Source organism: Astatotilapia calliptera, chromosome 18 (assembly GCF_964374335.1).
Source record: "Astatotilapia calliptera chromosome 18, fAstCal68.1, whole genome shotgun sequence".
Classification (NCBI taxonomy): domain Eukaryota; kingdom Metazoa; phylum Chordata; class Actinopteri; order Cichliformes; family Cichlidae; genus Astatotilapia; species Astatotilapia calliptera.
Genome location: NC_137439.1, coordinates 21,989,911 through 21,998,706, shown reverse-complemented (window position 1 = coordinate 21,998,706; position 8,796 = coordinate 21,989,911). Strand labels below are relative to the sequence as shown.

General features: G+C 38.8%; 1 long non-coding RNA gene across 1 annotated transcript; it reads right to left on the bottom strand.

Annotated features, from left to right (window-relative positions):
* Positions 1–7,479: 7,479 nt before the first annotated feature.
* Positions 7,480–8,426, bottom strand: LOC145422072 (uncharacterized). Its single transcript, XR_013903456.1, has 2 exons — positions 8,326–8,426; positions 7,480–7,728 (listed from the first exon to the last, which is right to left on the bottom strand). It is a non-coding gene; the product is annotated as an uncharacterized LOC145422072 (long non-coding RNA).
* Positions 8,427–8,796: the final 370 nt, after the last annotated feature.

Here is an 8,796-nt window from a genome sequence, read left to right as displayed (position 1 = left end):
ACTTGCAAACTCCAAAACACATGCAAACTCCAAAACACGTACAAATTCCAAAACACATGCAAACTCCAAAAAACTTGCAAACTAAAAAACACATGCAAACTCCAAAACACATGCAAATTCCAAAACACATGCAAACTTAAAAACACTTGCAAACTCCAAAACACATGCAAATTCCAAAACACATGCAAACTTAAAAACACTTGCAAACTCCAAAACACATGCAAATTCAAAAACACAATGGAAGTGCTCCAGGACGCTAGGGGCAGTGTTGAGCTTTTGTTACCTAGTATCAAATCAAATCAAATCACTTTTATTGTCACATCACATGTGCAGGCACACTGGCACAGCACATGCGAGTGAAATTCTTGTGTGCGAGCCCCACAAGCAACAGAGATGTGCAAACACAACAACACAAACGAGCAAAATACAAGAATGGCCAACCTGAAACTAATAAATATATGTACAATATATAATAGTGTATGCATTTCTGGATGTGTATACTAAATATTTTCCTACGTGTGTGTGTGTGTGTGTGTGTGTGTGTGTGTGTGTGTGTATACACATTTTTACAAATTAAATAGTAAAAAAATAAAATAAAATAATAATAGTAATAATAATAATAATAAAATATATAAAATATACAGAGTTGAATATGTGCAAAACAAGTAGCATTTATATACAGTGTGGAGTGCATAATGTTGAAGTTCCAGTAGTGAAGCTGAGGTGTCTATGACGTGTTCAGCAGTCTGATGGCCTGATGGAAAAAGCTGTCTCTCAGTCTGCTGGTACGGGACCGGATGCTGCAGAACCTCCTTCCTGATGGAAGCAGTCTGAACAGTTTATGGCTGGGGTGACTGGAGTCCTTGATGATCCTCCCCGCTTTCCTCAGGCAGCGCTTCCTGTAGATGTCTTGGAGGGAGGGAAGCTCACCTCCAATTATCCGTTCAGAGCACCGCACTACTCGCTGGAGAGCTTTGCAGTTGTAGGCGGTGCTGTTGCCATACCAGGTGGTGATGCATCCAGTGAGGATGCTCTCAATGGCACAGTGATAGAAGGTCCTGAGGATGCGGGGGCTCATGCCGAATCTTTTCAGTCTCCTGAGAAAGAAGAGGCGCTGCTGCGCCTTCTTCACTGTTTTGTTTGTTTGTTAGTAACTACACAAGACAGGAAGTACCAATGACCGGATTTGGGATTTGCAGCCTTAAAGGCCGCATTTTAAGGCCGATTACGTCACAGCGACAAGAGAAGGCTGTCCCAATTCAAAGGCTGCTCTACATGCGGCCCTCAAATGCGTCCTTAATTTCCCTGAATTTTAAGGATGGGTCGGTGTAGCCTTCATGGCCCAACATATCCCAGACTTCATAGTACGGTGGTGGTGTGGATAATTTTGCCGAAAAAAAACGGTGGAAGCGGAGCGGAGGAAGAGTAAACTTTCAGAAGTAAGTACTGAATATTATGTCACTTATTTATGCGCAAATATTTTTTTAATGAAGAACATTAAACCATTATTGTTGGCCACATGTCGGGAAAGTTATGTGACATTAGCGATGTCTGTACTTTCAGAATTAACTTGGTTTTAAAGCCTTTACTTTAAAAAATATATATATATATAGTCGACCTTAATCTTACAGAGATTGTGATGATTTTGTGGATAATTAAAGTCAGTCATATATCCACAAACACAACAAGCTGAAAGTCAGTGATGCTGCTCGGTTTGCAGTCCTGAATATCACGGCACAAGCAGGATCCACTGCACTGTTAATGTTAGCTATGTTATATTGCTGCCTCTGTTCGGTGGTGTCGAGCCAAACGGACTTTAACGTGTGTTTGAACGAGCTGACGGTTCACTCGTTAAGCTGAAAGAAAGATGCTTTAATCGCAGGAGTCACACATGTGTTCACTGCACCATCTGGGAACTCTTCTTGTTTCGTAATAACACAAACACTAAATCCTCCTTCTTTTGTGCTGTTTTGTAGCAGTGTATACACCTGAGACTTTCACCTGTCTGTCTGTCCTGCACTCGCTCTCTGTTTCTTTCTCTCTGATTGTGTAATAAAAGTATGATCATGTGTTTATAAGTTACACTTGTGTTTGAATCCTGCAGCTTATCACACATTTGATTTCCATGTGTGACAACTGCAAGTGTCCAGAGTGAGGACAGACTGAGGGACCCACTGCTGCACATCATCTGTGAGGCTTTGCACCCCTAATGATCCACCAGGACAAACTCATCAGTGTGTGAGGAAGAGGAGGAGGAAGAGCCAGCAGCAGCTGACAGATGGAGAGAATAGACAGACTGTTCCCTGTTTGTGAAGGACTGCTAGAAAAGTTTAAAATAACTAATTGTCTGTCCTGAATCAGTCTTATTAGGTAATGTTCAAATAATTTTATCATTCCAGTGTTTTCAGTGTGGGAGAAAGTACTCAGGGCCTTCAAGTTACACACTATGAAAGGCAGCAACAAGTGTAATATTCAGAAACCTAAAGTATGTATCATCAGCAGAATGGACCTAAAAATAAATGTTTGTTCCAGTTCTATGAAGCTTTGAGTATTTTGGATCAGTAGCACTGCTGTGTTTGTTGCATCATATTACTGTAATTGTTTATATGCTTTATATATTCTGAGGTAAGTTGATCTATAGTGTTACATCATATTCTATAAGGTAGGGGTGCAACGATATTCGTATCGATATTGAACCGTTCGATACAGTGCTTTCGGTTCGGTACGCATATGTATCGAACAATACAACATTTGTAATTTATTTTATCAACTTTCCTTCTGACGATGCTGTCTGTGTTGAGCGCTCAGTGAATCTGCGTTCGACTACTCCGCCTAGGCTGCACTGTCGAGCGCAGATCCACTGAGCGCTCAACACAGACAGCATAGTCAGAAGGAATAGCGCAGGGCAAGCTAGCGAGACAGAAGTTAAGCTCTCCTTGCAAGATGGACCTCCCCCACTCTCATTCAGATCTGGCGTTTGGAATTATTTTGGTTTTCATGTGACGTATGACCCTGAAGGTAAGCGAGTCATGGACTAAAGTAAAACAGTATGTTGGATGTGCCATGCAATGCTTAATTACATGGGTGGGAACTAGTGTGTTAGCGCAGTTAGCTCGTTAACGTGTTTGCCGTCTAGCCCCATGCACGGGGCGATCGGCGGTAGCTCGTTAACGGAGATTTGCCGTGTTGTGGCGTTAAGGTCATTTCAACGAGATTAACCTGAAAGCACTAGTGGGAACACAACGAATATGACTGCACATTTACGCCGACATCATCCTAGTGCAAAGACAAAAACAACAAGCATGCTACTAACTTTAGCCGAGTCATTTAGACAGCTGTTAGCACATGATTCTCCTTATGCTGCTGAGAATATAGCCCAGAAGAAGCGGATAGTATAGCTTTTATTTTGGAAAGAGACATTTCTCTGTAATAAACTCTCTTTTCCAAAGATGAGTGATTCCTCAATCAGATACAGGGCTCGCAAAATCGCTAGCCCGACGTCCTGGGGCTAGCGATTTTTTTCAGTCGGGCTACCAAAATCTATCTCTTCCCTGCCCGTCGGGCTATTGTAGGAAGGAAAAATATATGTCAATGCTTTTGCATTCTTTCAGAAATGTAGCTGGGTAATTATGTCATTGGCATCGGTGAGCCACTGTCAATATGTGACATATTGAAATCGCGTTTGAATTTGCGCTTGTTTTTTGCTTTCACTTTGCAATCGCGCGAACTGTGTATAGAGAGCAACAGTACTGATCTGTGAGTGATGATAATTTGTGCACCAATTCCTCTGACATCGTCTTATTAATCGTTAGCTTACTATGCAAACATGACAAGTGAAATCTCCCGCAGCAAGCTTAAACATGTGAGAGGCTGATCGCGCAGAGAATCGCTGAGCTTATGTGAATCCGTGTGTAAAAGCAGCAGGATATATATTTTAGTTCTGCTGAGCCAAATAAGACAGGTCAGGGTGAAGAAGTGACAGCCAAAGAAAAGCTTACCACAAAACGGAGAAGTTATGACAAATGAGACTATAAGGCAAAAAGAAAGTGCAGCTTTATGGTTTCATGGACAAAAGAATTTCTGTTGCTGCGATATGACGAGCTAAATAACCAGGGCTGCACATAAGTGGTCCGCAGGTGCGCATTCGCTGTCAAAATAAAAAACACGCACAAGGGTTAGGGTTAAATTTAAAAACTGTACTTTTGAGTTAAAATATATATTTATAATTTTAATAAATGACAAATTAAAAAGGCATGAACATTTTTTTTGTATCGAAAAAATATCGAACCGTGACACCAAAGTATCGAACCGAACCGAACCGTGAATTTTGTGTATCGTTGCACCCCTACTATAAGGATGTTACGTGTTTGTTTACTTTCTGCCCAGTTTGACCCATTTAGCAGAAGCCAGCCTGTTTAAGGCTCTGATATCTATTCTGTATGACTTAAAGCAGTTATGACATGGTCTGATTTTCTCACCCAATAAAGGAATATTTCATACATCAGTCTACTCTTCATTTTATCAGAAACAGTTATCACAGCTTGTACATTTTCTTTTTATAAATATATGTAAGCAATGAGCCAAATTTAGTAATGCCAACATACTGAAGGAACAACATTTGTCTCTTATATATGATACACCTATATATGCACTGTCAAAGATACTTGTCTTTGAGTGAAGATTTAAGGTGATAAGACATATAAATAACTGCAACTTGAAACTGTACTGAAGCTCAGTATTTGACACAGAGTTTATGTTCACTGCTGTAATAGCTAATAATGATTAATATAATAACTATAATATTGGCCATATTATATTTACATTACCAAAGTGATATGACTTTAGTCTCATGAACAACATCAGCTAATTCTTATTTACTAACTAATCTTGAAATAACTGTTCAGTACAGAAATGAAGCCCAAAAATCATGTTTTACTGTCCTGTGGTCTCAGCCTCAGATACTTATCAAATCACACAAAGCTCTTGTAGAAACAAACAAACAAATGAACAAAATATGTTCTCCCTCATTTCTGTCAAACCAAGTTGTATGACACATGTTTCCAGCGGTTAGTATCATGGTTGCTAGGCAAACTGGGAAGCGCGACGGAGACTAGACCGTCCCATACAGACAAACTTGCCGTTTATTTTGCAAATCGAGCTCAACACTGCCCCTAGCGTCCTGGAGCACTTCCGTTGTGTTTTGGAATTTGCATGTGTTTTTGAGTTTGCAAGTGTTTTGGAGTTTGTACGTGCTTTGTCTCTAGGGGCCACCGTAAGTTTGTAATTGTTTCTCTGTGTATTTGTTAGCAGTCAGCGTCCACAGTTTACAAGATATCTTATTAGAATTTTGTGTGATGGTAGTTACCAATGACAGCTCGAGCAGATTTCATTTTTGTAAAAATCAGTTCGAGGTCACACTAAAATCAGTAAAAACTTTATATTACCTACAATTTTTTTATGTCTTCAAACTTCACACCAGTACACTAGGCTTTTGGGATCATGTGTATATAGGTTAGCTAAGCACTTGATCTTGACCTTCACTGTTCAAGTCCAAGGTCAAAGTTGACCCAGAAAAAAATGTCCAGTAACCACATCAAGTAATATATCATATGAAAAGGACTAAAGAGAGCTGTTACAGCATCATTGTGATGCCATAACTGGCTGACATATTGTAATAAAGGCAGGCTGACATCAGCGTGCTGTGATAAAAACAATGTTTTAGTACAACACTTGTCCATCAGGGGAGCTGTGCTCAGATTTTTGTAACAGCCAATGAAGGCTCACTTTTTGAGGTTTATTCTGTCTCAGTGTCTTACATTTGGATACTCAGTTGACGTAGTTGACAGTGTTCAGATGTTGTCATTTGTTTCTTGTTTACCTTCAAATTACTGAGTCAGCACAGAGGATTTGGGAGAAACTACTGTGGACATTATTGTGATGCTGGTGTCATCTGTTTAAGTTAGATGCTGTAATGATTTTGAGTTTGGGGTTTTCTAGTTTTGTTTATACTAAATTTACTCTATTTTGTATTGTTTACTATCAGACTTTTTTTTGGTGTTTTAGGTAGTTTACCCCCATTCTGTTCCCTCAGTCTTGTCTCTTGTTTTTGGCTGCTATCTTTGTGTCAAGTTTGTGTTTAACTCATTCACTGCCAGCCATTTTCAAATGGCTGGCAGTGAAACACAACAAGACTTGCACCACATTTTTGTCTCACTGCGCAATCCCTTACGTGCGCAAACCCTGCACCTCCTTGCAGGTCTACTTTTACTGCTGGTGGGCTTCAGTTCAACTTAGGTTGACTGCCATTGACGTCTATAGACGTCAATGGCAGTCAACGTAAGTTTTTCAATTGACGTCTATAGACGTCAATGGCAGTGAATGAGTTAACTTCCTTAGTCTCCTTACCCCTGATTTGTTCTTGTCTCTCCATTTGTTGCCTGTTCCCTCATCAATGTGTGTGTATGTATTGTCTTGGTTTTTCACTGCTTTTTGACCATCTAGCTGTGTGTCCTTTCCCCCCCCAAAAGGCTTATTAGCTCCAGGTTTCTGCCAAATCATTTAACAGAAACCAGGAGCTAACAGCTCATACTCATAATTAATGACTCAGATTGAGCATAAATCTGAGTTTTTGTATTTTGCTATTTTGCTCACTTACGTTCAGAATAAAGTTGCCTTTAGTTTTACACTCCTGCTTTCGCAGTTCTGGATTTGAGTCATAACCTGCACAGCAAAGCGTGAAAGATGCTTTCTTGGATTATAAACAGTATTCAGTAACAAAATGGTCCATGCAGCTGTCATCCAGAGAGAAATATATCTGTTACATATTATGCTTTAAAACTGAGGATAACTTTTCTTCAAAAAAGCTGGCATGTGATTATATGTGGCTATTATTAGTTATATTGTATGTTTGAGTCGAGCATCAAAGGGTTTAAACTTGAAACCTCTCATTCACTGTAAAAATACCGACAGCTTTGTGAAAAATGCTGTTGTGGTGCAGTTTCTGCCATGTCTAATGGTTTCCACTGGCTTCTAGTTATTTCTTGCTTTATTTCCTCACTGTGCCTCTGCTCTCCTGTCTGTGTCATGATGTTCAGTGTTAGTTATTTCTGCTTGCTTATTTTATTTTTCAGGCAAGTATATCTCACACAGATGATAGAGTAGTTGTACACAGCAAATCCAGCATGTCCAAATTAACACTGTCAGATTTGATTTCAACACTATTAAAGTGTCTATATGGGTCCACACCAGAGAGTGTTAATTTAACTCTTTTTGGAGAGTTGGTACATTAACTCTGATTTAGTGTTAAACACCAAATCTGTCTGGAGTTGATAATTTAACACTCAAGAGTTTATATATTAACTCTCAAAGAGTATTTTAGTTTTAACTACGTAAGAGTTATCTTCTAATTCATTCTAAATTTTACTGTTCTGAACTTCTAGAAATTTCTTTTGGAAATAAACATTTACTAAAAAGATGCAATGGTTTTTGAAAAACATTTATTCTGAACTGTGCACCACAATTTCAAAACATTTTCTGAAAGACGTAACAGTATACATGTTCTCACTTTCATTAGAATTTTGTTTATCAAAAGGTCTGACATGGTAAATGCAAATAACAGCATTCTCATCACTTATTTCTTCAATACAATATGCATGTCCTTCATTCATCCCTTTGTGGAACTTCAACGCACTTCTGCTCTCCCCCATATTCCATCTTCACAAGCATATCCTGTGCGGAGATTGAATAAAAATTAGTTGACACTAATTAATGGCACAAATAATCCAGTAAACAATTGCAGCACAGTAAAAAAAAAAAAAAAAAAGTAATCCTCTTTGAGCCATTACTTGTGTAAAGTATTTTCCCAAACAAGGACAAGGACACAGGCAACAGGTAATACTGAACTAGATGTAAAACCTCAACCTTTTTAATTTTTACCTAAACCGTGTGCACAAAACTCCGGAGGGATCTAAATGCTAACGTAGAATCCAGTCAGGACGCCTGCTACTGCTGTTTGCACGTTTTTTTTTTTTATGGGCGATCGTTTTCAGGCTTCAAGTAGCACCATTATACCAACATTTCACATTCTAGACATTGTTTTAGGTGTATTTGACCAAAAGTTTGACTGAAAATTCACATGCAAGCTTTTTTTTCAAGGCTGTGGTATTTGCCCGCAAACAATACCTTTCAGCTAGCTAAAACAGAATATTATGCTATCAGCGAGCAACATGGCTAATGCCTTTCACACAGCTTTGTCTCAACTCCAAAGAGCCACAGAAGTAAAAACTAATAATAATAATTGAAACAATCTTTGAAAAAATGATTTACCAAGCATGGCAAACAACTCAAATATGTAGAGCAAAATGTTCTGAAACGGCTTCACTTCAGCTTCGATTGGAGTCTATGGTGCTGGGGGCGGAGTCTGTGAATTTACTCTATTGGTGTGATAGCCCCTCTAGGAGTTCAGAGTTAAGAGGTCAAGAGTTAGTGTTTCCATTGTAACACCTCCAGATTTGACATAGAAACACTCATTTTTAACACTCGATTTTAACTACTATCATTTTACACCTCAGAGTTACATTAAAAGAATGTGACTCTACTTAGAGTAAAATTAACTCTACTTTTGCAAGAAGACTATTAACACCAAAACATTTAACACTTTTGAATTTGCTGTGTATTCATGAAAATTCACTAAATATTACAATCATACTTGAGTATATCCTTTATACTTTTTGTGCTTAGAAATCAGATTAGCTGGGTATCAGCATGCTCGTTGCTCTCCAAGAGTTGAAATTTATC